Source organism: Ursus maritimus, unplaced genomic scaffold (assembly GCF_017311325.1).
Source record: "Ursus maritimus isolate PB19 unplaced genomic scaffold, ASM1731132v1 scaffold_19, whole genome shotgun sequence".
Taxonomy (NCBI): Eukaryota; Metazoa; Chordata; class Mammalia; order Carnivora; family Ursidae; genus Ursus; species Ursus maritimus.
Window position 1 is genome coordinate 21,282,483 of NW_024424341.1, and position 22,218 is coordinate 21,304,700.

The 22,218-nt window shown below is 49.3% G+C and overlaps 1 long non-coding RNA gene across 1 annotated transcript; it reads right to left on the reverse strand.

Moving 5' to 3' along the window:
- Positions 1-392: 392 nt before the first annotated feature.
- Positions 393-21,894, reverse strand: LOC103673690. Its single transcript, XR_571446.1, has 3 exons — positions 21,015-21,894; positions 1,468-1,587; positions 393-449 (listed from the first exon to the last, which is right to left on the reverse strand). It is a non-coding gene; the product is annotated as an uncharacterized LOC103673690 (long non-coding RNA).
- Between the last annotated feature and the right edge of the window lie 324 nt (positions 21,895-22,218).

Genomic DNA, 22,218 nt, shown 5'->3' on the forward strand with positions numbered 1-22,218 from the left:
CAGCAGACACCAGGGATGCACACATGCACGTGTGCACACACACACACACACACACAAAGACCATGTAAGGACACAACACGAAGGCGGCCATCTGCAAACCAAAGGGAGAGGCTGCAGAAATCAACCCTGCTGACACTCTGATCCCAAATGTCCAGCCTCCAAACCTGGGAGAAAATGAATTTCTGTCATTGAAGCCCCCCCCCCAGCGTGCGGTATTCCCTGACGGCACGCAGACCTGGCAGACAAAGACAGCGGGGCACAGTTCCGGCCAAGAGAGCACTTCTGAAGGATGGACCGCTCAGCCGGATAAGGTCCGTACCGAGCCACGAACCGCCAAGCCCGCAGAAGCACCCATGCGTCACACAAGGACAGACACGTGACGTGTTCACTCACCCACATCTACGGCTGCCGTAATGGGATACGCGGATCTTCCAAATGTCCGGTCCTCCCTTTTGAAAAAAACAAATCATTTTTCAATAACTTTAGTGTGCTGGGAGCAGGCAGCTGGCCTTTATAAATTTCATTTGAATGGTTTAGTTTCAAATACAAAAGTTAGGGGTGCCTGGGTGGCTCAGTTGGCTAGGCATCCGACTCTTGATTTCGGCTTGGGTCATGATCTCAGGGTTGTGAGATCGAGCCACACATTGAGCTCTGCGCTGTGCCTGGAGCCTGTGGAAGATTCTCTCTCTTCCTCTCCCTCTCCCCCCTTCTGAAAACAAACAAACAAAATAAACAAAATTGAACTCCTACAAAATGCTTGCTTAATTTGACCTAACTAGTCAAACTGGCAAGTTTGAAGGCCCCATTCCCATCTGGGGCAATGGCTGTTGTAGCTCTAAGCTTGAAAGTTTGCCCTTCAGGGCACGGGGGAGCCCCGTAAAAATGACACCGACCCAAAGCCACATTTCCTATCATTGAGCTCAGCTGTCTCTGAGAGCTTGGGACATGTGTGACATCTGTGGTACTGCTAGGACAATTCCCCACATCCCTTCGTAACCTGATGCTTTTGTCATACTGAAGAGTTGCAGCCTGGAGGAAAGGCGCTAATTGAAGGCAGGTGGTTTCTACTCCTTCAGGGAGGAAACTCATCTGATGGCTTCCTACCTCTCTGTCAGTCAATCAACAGGCAAGTATTGGCAGCTAGCTGAGTACAGGACGCCAAGGTGGCCGCTGAAAAAATACAGAAATTCGAAGAAACAAATACCCCGCTGGCAACATCATGAATCAGCAAAGGCAAGATCTGGGGCAAAAGCGACCACTCCTTCCAGACGATTTGAAGATGCAGTGCGCCCTGCACAGACCCAGCTCTTCACTCCGTGCTGACGAGTTTATGGTTTCTCTTCATTTAGCCTGTAATATTTCGGCTTTATTTCCCTCCCACTCGCTGCCAGGAGTGCATTCCGATGGGCGATGCCAGGCATTCATCGCAGGCTCCCACCAAGGCGCTCCCAGGAGCCATGCACCTACCCAAGCTCATTTCCGGCAGTGGCGGCAGTCTCAGATGGCTGCTCCGTCCCTCCTTCCCATCTTCTCTACAATTGCCACAAAGCAGATAGTTGAGTGCTTGACATTTCCTTTGAATTAAGGCTGCAAGTTAAGTGGACATTTTCCGTTAGATAGCTGGCTACTCCAGGCCTCCCCACAGCTAATGATGCCCCAGAATGCAGATTTCACCTGTTCCTTTCATATGCACAACACTAGGCTTGAAATTTGCAAGTCCTCAATGAAGAAATAGCCCTGATTGCTCATTAAAAGCAAGAGAGAAAGCAATTAAAATACAAAAGGCAGAGCAAAGCTTAACACTTGGAAGTTGAAAGTTGAGCAAGTATTGTCAGAAGGTGGGGAGGCAAATTTAGAGTGTGGGAGCCAGAGAGAGGATCAAGGACCCTAGTCAGAGAAACCACACACGCGCTAACAGATGCAAAGAGGAGAGCAGAGCCAGGGCAGGCCTAGTGCTGAGCATCCTTTTTTCTTTTTTCCTCATTTAATTTATATTCACTTAATTCACTGAAAGGAGCTGAGTGTGAAATATTTCCTTTTTTAAAAAAAAAAATGTCCCCTCCTTCTTCTCTACAAAGCTCACTTTCAACAGACCTGGCGGCAGGCATTATGAGCACATAGGTTGTATCGCAGAACAGGTCCCCCCTGCTTTGAGGGGCCACACTTGGTTTCATATCCTACTGTCACCATCTTGAACAGACTCGCTTCCAAACAAGGGATCTTGCGTTTTCATTTTGCACTGGGCCCCGCAAATTACGCAGCCAGTTCTGCTGCTAAAATAAATGACTGTCCAACCTCGATTGTTCTTTCCGAACTCTTTTCCAGAACCCTGGATGGGACAGGCCCAGCCCCTCCCAGCCCCACAATGTTCTTCTCAGGTCTGTCACCAGACCTTCCGTTGATGTCACTTGCCAATAGGATCAGGGTTAACCTGAAAAAGGATCCACGATGCACTACAAATTAAAATAAGAATCCTGGATAGCATTTCCTGGGAGGATTTTTGGTGGGCCTGAAGTATTTGTGGGGAAGTGAGTCTCCCTTCAAATTGCTTTGCTCCTGGGTAAGCAGCAGAGAACAACTATCACCATAGAACCATTGTCCCAGGCAATGAAAATTTATCCTAGGTGTTAATTAGCTCAATATTTATCTCATCTAATATGCAAATTAAGACACTGCGGTCTCATTAGCGTCATCTGTGTTTCCTTTAAGCAAAACTAAATCTCTTGCCAATGTAAGAAAAAGAAAAAAAACAAACATCAGTATTTCTCTTTGAAGCTAATGAGGGTGTGATTTGGCTCTTTCTTTGTTAGGAGGTAGCAAGTTAGGAAAAAAACACATTTTAAATATGCCAAGTGTGGCCTGACCTCATCTGTCAGAGGTGAGAACACAGCCTTGACTGGTTATTAGGCTTTCCACATCTAGCTTGTCCAAAGAACCGGGGCCTGAGGAGCCAGTGGGTGAGTTTGCAAGGAGCCCCCATGAGGCACAGACCAAGAAAGGGCATGCAGCCTTCGGGAAGAGCCCCCTTAGCAAACAGATGTGGTATTACCTCAATGAGAAGAGAGGTGAGAAAGAACTTTACTTATGCCAAATCTTAGAAAATGTTTCTCAAATTGAAAAAGAGCAAAGAGATTTTAGCTTAAAATTTCTACTCCTTCCAGCTTCCTATTTTAAGATTTTAGCATTTATACAAAGAATAAGCAGTCATCAAATACCCACATTGTGCCCCAAAAGGCAGGCTTTCTGTGCTGGTGACAACAAATACTACAGAATGACAACGAACATCAGGAGCAACTTGAATGTTCTGGGCCTTCGGCAGGCTGCTGGGAATCCCATCTGTGTTAGTTCTAACCTTCGTAGTAACTCAGAAGAGCATCATTTCTCCTTGTCAAAGATGATGACACTGTGGTTCAGGGCAGTTAGGTCACTTGTCCAAGATCACGTGGCTAAAATGTAGCCAAGGTGGAACGAAAAAACAAAAGGACTATGACAGGCCACAGGGACGTGGCCTAATTAGCGTGGTGTCCTAAGCGCAGCACTAGGAGGGTGGAGGGGGTGCCCCACTCTCTCACCCTGGAGGCTAATGTACGTCATGAATGCCTGAATTCTGAGACCACAGGCCCCAGTGTGGCTCCTTGCTATCCTCCCTTTCCTAATTTGACAAGTGATTCAAAAATCTGTTTTGTGAACACCATCTGCTCCCTGGGGCAGGAGAGAGACCAGTCTGCAACCCAACACCTTCTGGCTGGAGCCTGAAAACTGAAAACCACTGCACAGGCGGATGGAGGCTGATTTCCATATGTTGCAAATTGTGTCAGGTGTCACAGCCGTGGTGTGAGGAGAACTCCCCGCCCGAACCGACCAGGGACAGGCAATGGAAGACAGAGGAGCTGCCCTTGGCCCCCGGGGGGAAACAGGAGAAAGAGCCATGACCTCCCTGTGACCCATGGCCCACAGATGACAGGTTCCCGCTGAGCAACTTTGCCTTGTCAGATCCCATACCCGTGAGCTTGGCCTTCACCTTGAAGCCAAGCAGCGGAGCAGAAGGGAAGGCAAGTGAATGTGGCTGGGCTGTGTGGGAGCTGCGGGGAGCAGTGTCACCACTGGGCCATCAGAAAACTGCATGGACAGATGCTCCAAATCTCTGGAGACACTTATGCTCCTCTACTTCACGTTCCAGAGGATGCTTCTGATCTGTCCCAGTGTTTCCCCTTCCATCACGGCCTCGGAGCCCCACAAACAGGCAGAGATGGATAGCCCCACTTGACAGGAATACTGAGGCACCAAAAGGCCAAGTGGCCTGCTGAAGCAAGAGAGCCACATAGCTTGGGAAAGAACCTGTCTCTAAATTGTCCCCTCCGTTCGGGTTCCCATGCTGGGGGTTGACCACACTGAGCTTTCTCCTAGTGTTGTCACAATGTCCACTGGAAGCAGGCACTGCTGTGCCCATTTTAGGGATGGAGAAACTGAGAATGAGCATATCCAGGAATGGGAGAAGAAATGCGTATTCCCTAAGTGCCTCATGCTGGGGGTGTTCTACAGGTTACAAGACCATATAAAATAGGAACAGGTAATAGAGAGAGGGATGGCATGGGAGTTCCAAGTGCAGAATGACCCTCAAGCTCTGGGTGGAAAAAGTGAGAGGAAAAAAAGCAAGCAATGTACTTCCTGTGATAAAGTCGCACCCTCCATCTCCGGCCCTGGGGCAAGAGTTATTGGGGGGGGGGTGCACACAGGGAACAGAGCAGAAAGCACAATTGTAGCCTGTGTGCAGGAAGTTGGGGGACACAGAAGTTCCAGCCCATGGCCTGCCGTGCCTGAGAAACAACAGGAAGCAAGCCACACGTGCTGAGGGTGAACAGAACGCGTGTGGAAGCTGAGCGTCACATGGAGTTTCAGCGTCTTGCGCCGCTGTCTCTACCTCTGGTGACCAATAATGTGTTTTGGATTTCTTTATCCATCTGATAAACCTCTTCACATGAACTCGCTTTCAGAGTGGTTGCCTTGGGTTTCTTTAAATTGTGTAATATTTGATACATATGAAATATACATCAGGTATGAGCAAGATTTAAAGCGAAATCATAAAACCCATTCCCACGGACTGACCAGGCTGGGCCTGAGAAATAATGTCACCAAAGCACTGAGACCTTCCGAAGGTCCTTCTCTCATTCTGTCTGCGCCTTCTGCCCGCCAGAAGCGAGTTTTAACCTGAATTGTGTATCCATCCATTGTCAGATTGCTTGTATATACTAACATATATATGTTAATATAATGATATATAATATATAATATATATATTAGTGTGCATCTATACAACATATATACACATATGCATATCATACATATGTATATACACGTGTCCCTTTATGGTACGTTGTTTAGATCTTGTTTGTGAGCTTTACAAAAATAGCATCACAGTGCGGGGACACCTGCATTCCTCTTTTCTCACATTATGCCCTGTTTTTCAGATAGTCTCAGTAAAGGGGGAATTTGACCTACAAGCAAATTCTATGCAACTAATTTTAATGAGAGTTTATGAAAACAAAAAGGTGGCATTGAAGAGGATGCTATAGATCCTAGTGATTCATTTAATCCTACCCCCATTTCATAGACAGATGAGGAGCCTAGAGAGATCTGGTCTTTCCACGTTGGCAGGTGCCTCAGGGAGCCAGGATGTGGCCCTGGAACTGCCTAGCGCCCCCTGGAGGCGGCACAGTGCACAACTCCAGGAGACACCATTTGCGGGCCAGGTCTGGGAATGGTGCCCTCGTTCTCCCGGGGAGTGTGATGGGGGCCCTGCCAAAGTTCCTGCTTTTATCTCTCCACTTTGTGCCCAGAATGGGGCTGATATTCAAACCTCTGCCAGGACGACATGCCTGCTTTTTAAGAAATTTGACACTGCCGGTGTACTACTGCCTGAGTCTTGTTTGTTTTATTTCCTGTTACCCAATTTGTGACAGTGAGCCTACTAAAAATTCCTTTCAACTCAGATGTCCTCCCCATGCAATATCATACTGGAAAAATCACATTTTACATTACTGAGAAAGCATCTCGCCTGCTTGATTGTCCCCAGCACCCGGAAAGAAATGCTACCACAGAGAGATATGACAATTTAGAAGAGGACGGTGAGGATCTCTAAATGGGATTTCAGCTGTTAAGCAGGGTTCGTTCCTTCGCAGCTGTGTTACCTGAAGGGAGAGGAAAGCTCCAAGGGTGAGAGAAGGAAGCAAGGGAACTGCATTCCCGGAGCACCCACAGCTCACCAGGTACTATAAGGTGTCTCCCACAGGCATTACCACAGGCAATCCTTGTGGAGGTCCTAGTGGGCAGTGGTTTTTTAATTCCCAATTTAAAGGTGAGCAAAACCGAGGCCCTGAGAATTTAAGTGCCATGCCAAAGGACAAGAGCTGGTCAGTTTGTTGACCTGCAATTCAAATTATTTTCTTCCCACCCGAGCTTCTGGCTTCTTTCAGCATGACCCAGGCCCACTGGGAAGCAAATCCCATTAGGCGTCTACTGAGTGTGAAATCTGCAGATGCATGAAGAATTGTGAGCGAGGGGACTTCCGTGTAGAGCAAATAACCCTACCTCCAAAATGTGGAAGGAGCTTCAGAGATCATCTCACACCTTTCTCCTGTTTTACAGATAGCAAAAAAGAGACCCAACTCTGAAAATAGTCAGTGAAGCGTCTTTCAGAAGCCACACACGTACAAGGCCCCCCCTTCCGAATCATATTCACTGACTGCCAGAGAGGAGCTCATAATTGCATATCCAGTGTTGCATTAACATTGCATGCCGATTTTTTTTTAAGTTTGAATAAACTTTTTAGCCTTGAATACTTTAGACTTACTGAAAAGTTACAAAGGTGATATGGGGAGTTCCCATATATCCTTTATCCAGCCTCCCCTACGGTTATCCTCCTCCATAACCGTCATCCATTCATCAACACTAGGAGATTAACATTGTACCTACCATAACTAAGCTACAGGCTTCATCTGGATATCAACAATATTTTACGAATGTCTTTTTCTGTTCCAGGATCCAATCCAGGATTTTAAATGCCAATTTAATTATTTATAAGTCTCTCAGCCTTGAAAACATGTCCAATATCTGCCCACCCACTAGGCCATGGAGTTCCCAGAAGGCAAAGGCCCCAGGAAATGCAGCTCTTTGCGGGCAGACAAAAATATGCATCTGTTAAATGTCTACTGAGCAATGTAGACTTAACAAAGATTTGTTATGTTGGTTCTTGATCAATGCCAAGACCTCAAAAATGGCCTCTTTCCCCATACTGACATTAAAAATATGAAGCAGAGAATTCAGATAGACAGATCTATGTCCGAGCGTATGCTATGCCCATCCACGCCTACGTACAGAGAACCACACATGCACAGCTACGTGCTCCGCAAAAGGCACATTTCAAATCGACTGAGAAACGCTGTGGGAACAATAGGCCATTCATGGAATTTTGGCTCTTCATAAGTAGATTCCTACCTACCCCTTACCTAATCTCATTCACAAAAATAAGTTTCAGAATTAATAAAAGTGTCATATGTTGAACAAGTAAAAGTACCAAATAATTAGAAGAAAACACAGAGAAATATATTTATCCTATTGGGGTGAGTCAGGCCTTCTGAACACAAATGCTGTGAAAGGAAAGAACAAAAACGCTGAATTAAATATATAACAAAATATAGAACAGAGAAAATATTAATGAGGAGAAAGAAGTTTAAGATGAGAACATATAGGGGCGCCTGGGTGGCTCAGTCGGTTAAGCATCTGCCTTCAGCTCAGGGCGTGATCCCAGGACCCTGGAATCAAGTACTTCGTCACACTCCCGGCTCAGTGGGGAGCCCGTTTCTTCCTCTCCCTGTACCACCCCCCGCCCCCCCAACCCATGCTCTCTCTAATAAATAAAATCTTTAAAAAACAAAAAAGAACCTATAAAAATGTCTACAAATCAATAGGTAAAAGATTAAACAAACAGACAGAAAATGACCTACATTTGAATTGGCAATTCACAGAAGTACAAACCCCCAGAGCACATCAAAGAAGAGCCGCCCTCCCTCGTCATCGGAAAGCAAAAACGAAAGCAACAAGATGTCATTTTCACTCAAAGGTTCCCAGGGGGGAAGCCCATGTGTGTCGGAATGGGAGTCTGGGTGAGGGGAGGGAGAGCAAGCCTTGCAGGAGCTGAGCTGCTGGGAGGGATGTGGCCGGAAGCAGCCTCACCCATTGTCATGAACCCCACGCCTGCAGTAAGTGTTGCGTTTACAGCTCTGAACCCGGGTCTGCATGGCTTACACAAGAGTCCTACAGCTGAGAGACGGGTGGGAACCAGGACTACAGTCTCAAGCCAGTGCACCAGGGCCTACTGTCAAAGTGGGAACTTGACCTTCCTCTGGGGCAGTCATGTCGGTCCAGGAGGAACACACAGAATATTGTTCCAGGTGAGGGCCGTGTCCCCATGTCAGGTGCTATCCCCAGGTGGCTCTGGCCCAGCCTCAGCCCACCACCAACCCCACCCCAAACTCAGATCCCCAAAATCTGCTCATGGAAACTGAAGGCAGAAAAGCAAGAGACTCACAGTGGCAAGAACAGCTGGGGACGCTGCTGGCTGCCAGCCTCGGACGTCCCGCCCGAGCCTGGGCGATTGACAGCCAGGCCTTAGAGCCCTGTGTGAGAAGAGCCCTGATCCCTGCCCTCCCCCAGGCCAGCTGCCAGGTTCTGCCCTCCCAGGAGGTGCCTCCAAAGATCCCTTCTACCGGGATCGCCTACAGTTCCTCCCCTAGTCCCACTCCACCCATTACAAAGCTTTATTTAGAGCCTTAATACCAAGGGGCCCTGACACAGCACCCACCGTGAGTAATATTTTGTATGTTCCCTGTGAACCATTGTTGCTGCCCCCGGAGAAAGGCCAAACACTTCAGGCTCCTTTGGGAAGCATTTGCATGACTTATGAGGTTTATTTAGGGCCTTAAGAGTGCCTTCCCAGAGGAAGAGCAGGGCTGGGCCTCCTCCTGGCTGGAGGCCCTGGTCAGTAATACGGCCGAAGATTTGCTGGCAAGAAGCTGGGAAGCCGTCCCCACACTGCCAGGCAATTTGTTCTGGAGTCTAATGATGGGAGCGGGGGAGTGTTATAAGGGGGAGAGTGAAGAGTTTAAAAATATGGAGGAAGGAGCTCAAAAGCCCTCACATCCAGACTCAGTAGCCTGCCAAACAGAACATTTTCCAAGGCTTCCGCTAGTCAAGTGTGAGGCCTCCTAAATGATACTAGCTTCCATCAGCCAGGAAGTTTGGCAGCTGAATGTTCAAGCCCCAAAATTAAGGCCAGTCCATGCGGTGAGAAGTCCACCAGAGGGAAAGGTGTATCTGATCCCCGAGGTTGTTCAGAATTGCCAGTGCAAGGTGGTAACAGAAAGTCAACTGATTTGTGCTGCGTCCTCTGCCCACAAGGCCCTCCCTTCTTGCCACACCCCATGTGGGCTGTCCCAGAGACCCGGCCTGAAGCAAAGACTGATCAGTGATTTAGCATATGGGAAAGACTTGAAAGGTCAAGCCATCCATTCATACTTAGTTATGTCATTCATGTGTCCTTCTTAGGGGAAAGGATCAAATCACAGGGACTGGAGACGGTGGTCTGCATTCTGCAGCCAGGCTCGTGATGGACGTGGAAGTCAACCCAGACCCTCCTCCGCAGCAGCCCATGAGAGCAGACCCTCCCTCCCATGACCACCTCTGTGCTACTCCACAGTCCAGGCATCACCCGGATGGGGACTGGGCAGGTGACTTCTGTCTGGCTCTCACTCATTCCCTTGGGGCCTCCCCCCATCACCCCACACTGTAGAGGGGGACTTTGCTGAATGTGCCTCATTCATGTCATTCCACCAGTCTGACCTGTGAGGAGTCTTAATCTAAACCCTGTCCACCACTCAGGCTGTATCTATTCCCTTCCTTGCAAATCCACCCTGATCCCGGGCTGCTGTTCTGCTGGGCTCCAGATGTGCTGTTGAGCGGCCCCAGTGCTTTAGCTAAGCTGTTCCCAGTGGAAGGAAAGGCAAACCTCTTGCCTCCATGGTAGTAAGCCTGTCTCACCCTTCAATGTGCATCCCAGCTGCCTGGCACCTGGAACTCAGCATTATCAGTGCCCCGACTTCCGGGAGCTGTTTCTATGCCTTCTCCAACTAAATGTCTTACTGTGTTTGGATTCCTGGTCTGGATGGCTCCTGGCCTCAGGTTCATGCTCAGTGAAAGACAAAAAAACAAATCACCGAGTGTGTGGTTTAGGGATTTCTAATCCCTGTGGGCAGCAGTAAGGGTTGGGACTCCAAAGTCAGTGCTCAGTGATGATTCCATGGAAGATGGGGAGAGGTTTCTGGGGCCTGGGCTCTCAGCTGTGAACACACAAGCCTGGTCATCTCTGGAGGGTGCAAGCTTGCCCATCCCCCAGAGTATCAGGCAGACTGAGGGAGCTCAACCAAGCACTGGGCACAGAGCCGGGACCCCGGGGGCCCCCAGAACAAGCAGGGGTTCCTCTGCCGTGGCCCAGCTTGCTGGGCCATGAGAAGGTGGGGGTCGCTGAGAACACGGAGCAGAAGTAGCATTCACCTATCCTGTAGGTCCCCAAATCATTTCTGCTGTGTGGCAAAAAGCAAAACCCAGCCAGGCAACGAGGTGTACTTCTGGTGCTGAAGTTAGAGTTCATGACCCCATTCTGCTGGAGACGCTGGCCACACCACAGCTGGACAAACCAGGCCCTGCATCGGTCAGAATCATGCCTGAGCCTGGGCCTCTACAGCAGCCACATCCACTAGGAGCCAGGTCCTGCTCAGGGTGCCGGGTTCAAATGCCAGTCCTGTCACTGACCTCCCCCCTTACACTGGGTGAGGTGCTCCCCTTTCTCTTACTTAGCTTTCTCTTTTGTTAAAAGACAAATAGGTCAGCCACTGTGATTCTCAGTGCTCCTCCCAGCAGTGACTTGAGGAGGTCACTTCTCCCTTGAGGCCATGGTGGGGTCCCCATCTGCCCACACAAACTCCAGAGACTTGAGTGGGAGGAGGGGATCAGATGGGCACTGGCAAAAAGAAGCATGCATTTTCCAAAACTGGTCTGTTGACCTATAGATTCTGTGGGAGGTTTACAGGGGTTGGAAGGGGTGAGGATTCTTTGTTCATAAGTTTGCAGGCCTTCTCAGAGCCTTTAATAAGCAAATAAACACTAAGCAAATTGATCGGGAGCCATCAATTATTAGACACGGAACCCACCCTATCCCAGTCTCATCTGAGCATGGAGCCTTTTCTTTCCTCTAGCAGACACTCTCCCACAACCAAGGGTCAAGTAGAAAGCACTTTCAGAAACCCCAGTCAGGCGAGAACCACTACCAGATTTGAGCCAAATCCTGGCTCATCATTTATTTGTGTGAATTTGGATAGACGTGAGGCTTAATGTACTTAGATGAAAATGGAAATGTGAACTGTATCTAACAGGTAGCATGTTTTTCTTTCCTACATTTCTATATTTTCCGAAGTAAGCATTTTAGTAAATACTTCTTAAATGCATGAATAATCTGATGAGGGTGTAAAGTGAAAATTTAAGAACTTCTCCCAACCCCCTAGTCCCATAACTCAAAAAAATAATAATAATAATAGCAGTTGTTTTGTATGACCTTTTAGAACCTCCACATGAACATTTTAAAATGGAAAAGAAAACACTGTGCTTTACTTTCAAACCAGAGTATCTGTGACCTCCAGCTCTGGTGGTTGTTATAAAAACCATGAAGGTAGCTCTGTGTGTGAATGAGCCCAACACAGAGCTTGGCACAGGACGGGCACACCGTAAATATCAGCCCAAAGCAAACTCCGACTTTCGGATTAGAACACTCGCTCAGGGAGCCCTGTGCCAGTTGCCATCAGACTTGGTGACTTCCAGAAGCGGCTGCCCTGTGCATATTCAGGAAGAAATTTAGACCTTCCTAGCTCCAGCCCCTGGAGCCTCTGGAAGCAAACGGCTGCAGGAGAGACGTGTGCCCCACCTCTCCAAGGGGCCACAGGCCTCGAAAGCTGTGCTTTGCCTGCCAGGGGCCAAAGCGTTTTCCTGACGGCGGTGCCAAGAGAAATCTGTCTGGGGGTGGGGGTCAGAGCAGAGGAAGGAGGAGGAGGGCTGGAAGGGGCATGGGCAAGGAGCCCCCACGCTTCTCCGGAGGGTCCTCTCCAAGTCCTTTCTGGGCCAAGCTTGGAAAAACTCCTCATGGATCTTTATCATGGTCAAATTACTCATTTTCAAAAAATACTGCTGCAGATGGGCAAGTCCCCACGAAACCATGCCAGGGACTCTTTAGGGCAGATCCTGCTGCTTGGCATAATAAGCCCTTATTACCGCAGCATGGAGGGGTGTCGGCCTGCCAGAGGCCTGCTTTTAATGAACTTTACCTTCCAAAATTGGCCGAGAGAACACGAGTCAGATTTTGCCAATCAATTGGAATTGATTACTTCTCGAAAGCCAGGCCTCGGCTTGCAGGAAACACACACAAACACACCCAACATTTGGGGGTTAGTTTGATTTCTTGGAGAAAAAAAAAGGAGTTCTTGGCAGCCAGAGATAATGATGGATCAGCCTTTTCAAAATTCCCAGGACACTGGAAGGAAATGGTGTTTCTTGAGGGAGCCTGGCAGATGGAGGACGCTTGGCAGTCTCAGAGTTCAGATCAGGCTCCTTCATTCTTTTTGTTTTGTTTTGTTTCTTTTAATTCATCTACCCACATGTCCATTCATATAGCAGACCTCAAAAATGCTGAGAATTCACTCTATGAATGGGGAAGGGGCTATAGGAACTCAGAGGAAGGAGGTTCTAGGCTGAGCTGAATCCTGAAGGATAAGGTGTATTCTCCTGGGGAAGAAGGCGAGGTGAGAAAAATTCTCCTTGACATCCAAGGCTTCACAGTGGCTGTTCCTTCTACCTGGATAACTGCCAACCCCCCAACCCCTACACATATACCTACACCTTCACCAGGGAAATATAATACATTCTTCAGTCTCAGCTTGAGGGAGCAATTGCTCAGAGCAGGCTTCCTTAAACCACACTGACTTGGCCAGGTGCCATGCCCACAACCCCGGGGCCCTCAGGCCACCGCACGTCCCCCATCTGAGGCCTCACCCCTTGGCATCATCAGTTCTTGTTTGCCTGTCTGCTATGCCCATGGAACATGAGCCCTGTGATGGAAGGGGTCATGCCCAGCTTGTTCCCCACTTTATAGGTGCTAGAACAGTATCTGCACAATAGCAGGCACATAGTAGGTGCTCAAGAAATGCTTACTACATGCAGAGTTGGGGGATGGTCTCCGGAGATAGCTGGAGACACAGGGGAGCGGCACCTGCTGAGGACCCACAATACAGATCACTGGTTTCCTGAGGCCCCTCACATACACTGTGAGAGGTGAGAACAGGTGGAGTTCTCTAGAAGGGGAGGCCTGCAAGCAGAAGGGAGCTGTGCTGGCCCAGGGGGAGGGCAGAGTCAGTGTTGTGCCCTCACATCTTAGCTACTTGCCTCTGCAGCAACCCCCCACCCCCACCCCAATTCTCCAGAGAGCCAGGCCCCTGTCTGGGGGAAGGGGGGCACTTCATCAACGTTTCCAGGCTGAGAGGGCCTCAGAGGGATTGGGGACAAGCAGGCCCAGAGGGGGTGGTTCTCCATCAGGGCCAGGCCTGGGCATCAACAGAAGCCACCCTGGTGCTTAGAGATGGAGAGTGAGACAGGCCTGGGCAAGAAAGGGTGCGGGGCTCTATGTAGAGCTGCTGAGCTATGCAAGGGAAAACTCTGGGGGCAGGAGCCAATGCTGGCAGGGGAGAGACAGAGAGGAAGTGGAAGGAGGGTGATGGAGGGGGAGAGAGAGAGGAGCCAAGAGAAGAAACGGGCGGGGGGCAGGTGGGAAGAGACACGAGCAGAGAAGTGGCAAGCGAAGTGAAATGGAATGGAATCACAAGGGACAAATGAACCAAAGGGAAACATGCTGGAGGGGCAAAGACTTGAAGAGAACCAGAAACAAAGACAGAAGAAATGACAAGAGTCACGAAGGCTGGCCTGAGAAAGCCAAGCAGCGCCTCCAGCCCTGCAGGCCCAGGGCCAGGGCCTCCTGCTCCAGCCCGGGCCACGACCAGCTGCCTGTCTGTTGGACTCAGGTCCACTCCCTCCCCCAGACAGGATGGCTCTCCCAGGGCATCCTGAGTCCTGTGTCAGGTGTGCTGGGAGGTAGGAGGGTGGGAAGAAGGAGGGTTGGAGGAAAGAGAGGTAGGACTCCAGCACTCCAAGCTTCAGCGGGCTGGTGGGTGTGGGCTGCCTGGCCGTGAACACCGACCGGCTGATACCAGGTCTCCGTGTTAGGGTCACCCCATCTGTGACCTAAGGCCAGCACATGGCCTGTACTGCTCGAACCCCCTCCATGGGGTCTAAGGAGTGGAGCCCAGGGGCTCTCTGACCCCAGTCCCAGCTGGGTGACAAGGTCAAGTTCCTTTACTTTTCTGAGCCTGTTTCCCCACCTATTCAGTGGCATACGAAGTAATCACCCATAAGCTGAGTCTGCACCTAAGAACGGAAAAAAATGTGGGGTTTCGCTGTGCTTTCCTTGTCCCTAAGCTCAGCCCACCCCTCCTGCGGACAAGCTTACCCTTCCTTGGTCAACGCGCAGACCATCCGTTCCTGTCTGTGTCTTCCCTGAAGAGAGGACAGCACTATCCCAAATAGGGCAGCTAGTCTTACTTATTTTTCATTTTCTGAATTACCCTAAGCCAGGAAAAGTGTGTCATTACCCTCTCTTCTACTTAACCTATAGATATCTATATGGTTTTCTCCAGAGCCTGCCAAACAGCCCTGTTTCAATTAACTTAAAACCCTTTCTTAATGAGCAGCATGAGATAATAGACATGTACAGTTGGAAGGGGCCTTGGAGATTTCCTAATCCAACCAGAAAATTCTATCGCCCAGGACACCAGGCCCAGAGAAGCAAGTCTACACGTACCCAGTCACTCAAATTAACTGAGGCTTTGGGACATGCACTCCGTTTGCCCTATTCCCAAGCCGGGGCTCTCTGTACAAAAACCCACTGTCATTCATTTGTTCATCGATTAATTCATTTATTAAGCAGGGTTTCGCCTTGCAGGGGCACATCTGTTGGTTTTGATGCCCCAAGGATCGTTCCTTGTTCTAGTGGTCTGTTTCTGTTGGATAACTGTCCTTGCCCCATGTCACATGGGGAGCTGACATCCGTACTGCCCACCCCACCTGATCATGGGTGGCCATGTGGCCCAAGTATGCCAGTCAGCCCTCCTTGAGACTAACCTATGGATCTCAGAGGAGAAGGAGTCCTCCATTCCAGCCAGCCCGTCCCCATGGAACGCTAAGCCATGAGGGTGTGATTCGACTTCAACCGAATTGTCACCTTGTACCTTCCTCACCCCAGAGAGAGGCAGCTTGCCTGCAGAGAGAAGCCAACTCAGAGGCCAACAAGGTCACACGATGGGAAGAAAGTCCTAGCGGCATGGTGAGAGCCGTGGGTCCCCCCAGGTCCTTGAAGAGCCCCTTCTAGGGAAGAGAGCCACCAAAAACCACACATGACAAAAGCCATACAAACACAAATAACTTCCGTCTTTCACGCCAAGGCCAATATTATCTCCTTCAACCCACAAAACAATTTCACAAAGCAAATATCGTCAAGCACGTTTTGGTGAAACAAGTAAGGCTTTGAGGGGTTAGACGTCTTGCCGTAACTTGTGTCCAAGACGGAAGCCCAGGCTTCCTTCAAAGCCAGAAGGCCTCCCTTGTCCACACTTGCTCTTCTGCGATGGAGAGAAGTAGAGAGGGTGGTGGGAGCCTCAGGGGAATGACCGTCGCCAGCCTGGGGCTGGAGGGAAGAGCCAAGGGCTGCCCTCCTTTGGACTCTGGACAGTGAATTGTATCTTGAAGAAAGAGCCAAAGTGGATGTGCCCCGGAACAGGGAGCAGAATGCCTTCAAACAAAAGGCCTACAGGTTGTCTCTGACGCATACAACCTTTGTTATCATTCCCGTTCCAAACCGCAGAGAAGCTTCTCCGTGTTCAGACGGGGCAGTGATGAACACTGCGCGGAAGTGACTATTCAAAGAAACCATTCTCTCTCTCTCTCCACCTCTCTCTCTTTCTCTCCACCTCTCTCTCTCTGCTCCATTCCTGCCAGAGGCCTTGGAAGTTTGGCGTCTGAGTCCCAGGGTGATCTGAGGTGACAGGAAAGCTCAGGCAGGCACCCATCTGTATTCCAGAGACCCTTGCCGCAGCATTACTTAAAAGGCGTTCCGCAACCTTTTGCTGCTGCTTTCTTTAAAGGCTTGAGCAATTTCGATATTTTGGTTCAGTGTCACTATAGAAAAGCTTTACAATTCTAGCTCGGGAATTAGAAGATATATTTGTAATAAGAATTGCTAACCACTGTCAGCTGGCAGGCCCGTGTCCGTGCATGAAAATGATGCCATTAGCTTTCACGACTGTGGGCACAATGTAAAGATCATGGATCATATAAGAGACCGAAGAGAAAAAAAGCCCCCTCCACACTCAGGGGATCTCTGGCCATCAGGGTGATAGGGCTAACATGTGTGCATTTAGCCCCTTGATGAGGTGGAAAGCTCAATACTACTTGTCTTCGCAAATACTCATTTATTCCCTCTATTTTATCTAACTGCTTTCTCCTATAATGTTGATGAATCGCACAATTGCATTTTAATGAGGCGATTGTAAAGTCTGAGAGATGGTGAGGGGGAAGGAGAAGGGAAGAACCAAGCAGGGAGAGACAGGAGCCGTTCCTGAGCACACAGGTCCCCACGTGTCCCCACAGGTCCAGAGCATGGAAGCGACGCCCAGCATGTCCGTGGCACTCACTGGCTCACCCATGTGGATGAGCAGGAAAGAGGTCGGGCTTCTGAACCAGGCAGGCCGTGCCTCGGTTCCTGCTGCTCCATTTCCAGGCCACATGACCTTTGGCAGACGGCTCATAGTCCCACTTCTGGTAGATGTATTCCCTTCCAAAGGGAGAAAGCAGGACTATACCTTTGCCACGTCCTAGGTGCTAGTGAATGCAAAGGTCACACATTCCTATATCCATGACACTTGGCTCAAGTGGGATGAGGGCAATAACAACCCAACGGCACTGGCCTGGAAGAAGGTCATGTGGAATCACATGGCCAAAGGCCTGGGCACACAGTCGGTGCTTAATTAATGCCTGCTTCTTCCACTCCTTACTCCCACTTATTGATCACACTGATGAAGACAGGAACTTATCTTTAGCACCATCTCCTAGGCGAGGATGAAGGTGAGGGCCAGAGGCTGTAAGATATATCAAGGACAGAAGCTTACACAGTGAGCTTAAGTCTGCCTGACTCAGAATGTGTCGCCTTTCCCCTCACCAGCTCTTTGCAAGTCACAGACAGTAGCCAGGTCAGAGTTCTGGAAATGTGGATTTTTCTCATCCTAATGAGAAATGTGTAGGTGGCAACGGGAAAGGAGTGACATGCTCCTTGACCCCACCCTGTGCAGAGCAGGACAGGACAAGAGCGATGTGTGGGTGGACAGTGGAGTGTGGGGAGTAGGGGAGGGGACCAGACTGGGGCCTTCAGTAGGGGCTGGGGAAGGAGCCCTGGTCAATGTCACAAGCCAGACCTCAGTTAGCCTACTCTAGGGACATGGGCAAGTCACACTGCTCTGTCCTTAGCACCTGCACACCTAAGGGATCAGGTGGGTCCCTGATACCCATGTCCCCTTTCAGCACTGCCTTTATGGAATACAAGTGGTCCCCTGGGCTGACCTAATTCCATTTCACCTTATAAACAATTCTTTATTTTTTAAAAATAATTTCGTATTTAGTATCAAGTTTATGGATTTGAAAGCTCATCTGAAAAGAAAACGAACCCATAAATTTTAAAAAAATAGCATTTAAAAGATAGTATATGGTTTACGAAGCGTTTTTCTCATATAATATCTCATGCGATACTCTTGAAAAGTTCCCTTCAAATCTCGACATACAGGTAAGGAAAAAAGTGACACCCCCAAACGTCAGCAACTGGCCTCATCTCTCACAGCTGCTTTTTGGCCGGTCTGAAGTATAAGCCCAAACGTCTTGACATAAAATCCAGCAGACATCCCACCAGCAAGGACTTCCCACTCAATGAAGGGAGAGGATATTAGAACGGACTGAACACCAGCCAGGTGCAATCCATGTACAGCCATTTAGGCCTTGTGGTGCCCTGGCAATACGACACTTCTCAGAGTATAGTCCTCAGGGCACCCCATGGCACCCCAGTTTCCCCAGGAGCCTGTTGTAATATAAGCATCAAAGCCCATCCCAGACCTACCAACTCAGTATCTCTGGGGACAGGGCTGAGGATTTGCCTCTTACTTGATGAGCTTCCCAGGGATTCTGTAAGTAAAGTCAGTGTTTATTATCCCTGGTTACAGAGGAAAAAAGGGAGGACCATGGAGAATCAGGATCTTGTCAAGCTTATGTAGTGTTAGATTGTGGATCCAGACTCTACTCCTTATGAACCCAAAGCCTGGGGCCTGCCAACAGGCTCATTCAGTGAGTATGTACGAAGGCCCGACACAGGGCCGGCCACTGTAGATGACACTGACACACCAAGATGACATATATGCACTTCTTCGTTTTACTGGGTACCCGCTGGCAGGAATAAGCTTAAAAGTGGGGGTTGGGGCAGAAAGAAGGGCTTCAGGGATAAAAAAAAAAAAAAAATTGTTGGGTCTGGCTGTTTATAGAAACAGAGATAGATATTGGGTGCCCTAAGATAATGTGCAAGCTCTGTGTCTTATTTGCCAACAACCTATGAGGAGGTATTATTATTAATTATTGTTCTCCCTAGTTTAGAGCTGGGAACTCTGAGAACAGGAAAGCTGAGTGAACCCACAGTGAACAGAAGGCAGAGCCAAGCTGTCTGATTTCAGAGAACACACTCTTGAGCCCAACACTAGAAAAGTCCCCAGTCTCCATCTGAGCTCATGAAACAAGCAAGCCCCAAACACCAAGTTCATGGGCTTAGTATCTTCTGTTCTTGTGCCTGGTTCGTTAGCGGTTTCCCATAAAAAAGACAACGTTAATAGCTCTAACCTAATACAACAATGTAATAATCATTATAACAGCAATCAACATCACCAAACACTTTAATGAATCACTGATGACTTCCCATCACCTTAAGGAAAAACACATTTGAGCAGCCATTTCCACGAGAAAACAAGAGACACATCATGATTAACCAGCTAATCTATAGTAAATGGGTTAGTGGGGTTGGGGGGTGGCCCCACACACTGAGGGTTCAGATTTCTATCAGGGGCAGGGTGCAGGCCAGCCAGTCTGGGGCTTGGTGGGCAGCTGAGGGTTCCAGGGATGAACACAAGATGTGGATCTGGAAGACAGACGGCTTCCGTCCTTCCGTCTAGCCCCTTCCTCCCTCCCTTCCTTCCTCCCTCCCTCCCTTCCTCCCTCCCTCTCTCCCTCCCTTCCTGCCATCCTTCCTGCCATCCTTCCTGCCATCCTTCCTCCCTTCCTTCCTGCCATCCTTCCTGCCATCCTTCCTGCCATCCTTCCTGCCATTCTTCCTCCCTTCCTCCCTCCCTTCCATCCATCCATCCATCCATCCATCCATTCATCCATCCATCCATTTTTCCTTCTGTCCACTCTCAGCCAGCGTCCAGTCAGGAGACAGAAGTTAACCCAGGTATGTGAAGAAGGACCATTTAATAGAAAGAACTGTTCACTAGGAATAAAGTTGATAACCAGGTAACTGAAGGGTAAGAAGAAAACCCTAGGGCATCACAGTTCAACCAACCGCAGGAGAGAGCCACCACCCCTAGGGCTGGGAAAACAAAGCACATGGGAATTAGGAAGCTCTGGGGAGCAGGGATGGGGGATGACCCCTGCAGGGTGGTGCCCACGGGCTGAGACAGGTATTGCCAAAGGGGCGCATCAGGCCTGGTTCTACAACTGTTGCAAAAACTGCAGAGCGTGGCCAACTGCTGCTCCAGGAAGGCCCTGCTCCTGCCCAGGTGCAGAAGTGAGGCTGAGGTGCCACCACAGGGTCAGGAAACTGAGGGCACGCCCATGGGAAGAACCAGGGGGGAGGACATGGGCCACTATATCCCCGGCCCCAACAGTGCTTCCGTATTACCTGCCGTCTGGCTCTCTGAAAGACGAATGGATTGGGGGCAGCAGAGAACACTTGAGGTTTGGGGTTTCCCAGACTTGTCCCGCTATGCCAAGGCTCCAAATGCACATACTGTTGTTCTAACCCACCTGGCACCTGCTAATTCACTCAGGGTGCCTCAGAGTTCCCAGAAATCGTGTACCATCATGCCCACCACAAAGAAAGCCAACTGCCACCCAGGGAAGCTGAGTGGATTCTCCAGAGTCACACAGCTCATTGAACCCAGGCCTCGAAGCTCGCGAACGGCACTCTCCTGGAAGGTCCCACCCCAATTTCACACACGTATCCTGAGAGTCCCCCTCATTTAGCAGCGGTTACGGAACGTCTACTGCATGCAATGTCCTGCATATGGTCGATACACACAGAGCATGGGGAAATGAGACACAGAATGGTCTGAAAATAAATAATTTCCTAGAAGCGCATGGGGCAGCTGTCAAATCTCATCCTTGTTGCGTGCCCCAGAACCAAATGCCCTACAGCAGCTGCCGAGCCGAGGTGATCGGGAGAGAGGCTCTAGGAAGAAAGTTCTGTCTCACAAGATACAGTTGGGAAATGCTGCTTAACTCAACCCCTCTTGTAGGGTCATCACGCACGGTGACAGAGCAAAGACTCTGAGGGAAAAGAAAAAGGCCCGCAGTAAGAAAGTTCAGCCAAGTGTTTTGCAAGCTTCTATCATGAATCTTGTTTGCCCACAACATTTATTAATGTTCCATGGACAGCGTCTTGCCTGGCATGTCTGGGAACGCTCCTTTGCGGAAGGGAGGCTTGGAAGGGGGTTACTACTTACCCGGAGCGGGGGCAGGCTGTGGTCTCTGACCTCGCAGGCGGCGGGGGCGGGACTGCCGGGGATGCACGAGACCCAGAAGTCCATGGGGGGCACTTCCAGCTGAGGAGAGACAATATCAGAAGTGTAATTGAGAGTGGATGCCCAGATCCTTCCCTGGGCAAGCAGGGACGGGGGCTGGGCCTACATCACTGCTAGAAAAACTCCCTCATCATCTCAGCAGCTTCTCAACCCGATGCCCTGTGAAACCCTTACTGTGCGGCATCTTAGTCTCTGGTGCCGCGTGTCTAACAAAGAATTAGTATGCAGAACATATAAAAAACAATCATACAAGTCGATAAGAAAAAGACAACCCGATACAGAAGGAGGCATAAGAAAGGAAGACATGAGTATCAAAAGAAAAAAAAAAGGCCAACAAACTTTAGAAGATATACTCATCCTGACAGTAATCAGTGAAATGCAAATTAAAATAAGACATCTGTTTGATTTTTTTTCATCAGATTGGCAAAAAAAAAAAAATTAGATTTGCTGCTGCTGTGAATGCTGGTAATGCGGAATGGTCGGGCCATTTGGGAGGGCAACCCGGCATTTTCCATTAAATTTTAAATGTGCATACTCGTCGCAACAGCTTCCCTTCTTAGCATCTATTGTAGCTAAATGCACAACGAGATGTAAGTCTCTTCGCTGCAGCATTGTCAGTGAGAGACACAAACTTGAAAAAACCCAAGGCCTCACACAATGCAGTGCCAAGCAGCAATGACAACGAATGAGCCACGTCTGTACCTACGAACATACGCCAGATATGTGTGAGATAAAAATGCGTATGTTCACACATGCGACCTGATAATGATACACAAATTCAAGGAAAGGCCTGGAAGGGCCATCTCAGTCTGATGTCAGCGCTGCCTCTGGAGGGGAGGGTAGCCTTGGGGAAAAAGGTCAAAGAAGGCCGAAGCTTTATCTGTGGTGCTCGAAGTTGCGCAACGACGATGTGCTTGTGCGTTGCTTACGTACGTGCTTTGTAAACAAAAGCAACGTCACTGGAAATGACCGACTAGTATATGACACAGAACCAGGACATGACCGACTAGTATATGACACAGAACCAGGACAGACCTCTCCTGCAGGGGACAGAGAGCAAAGAGGATAGAAACATGGATGGATGGATGGAGTAACTCCTCCGCTTCTGGTGCAGCTAGGGGTCCGC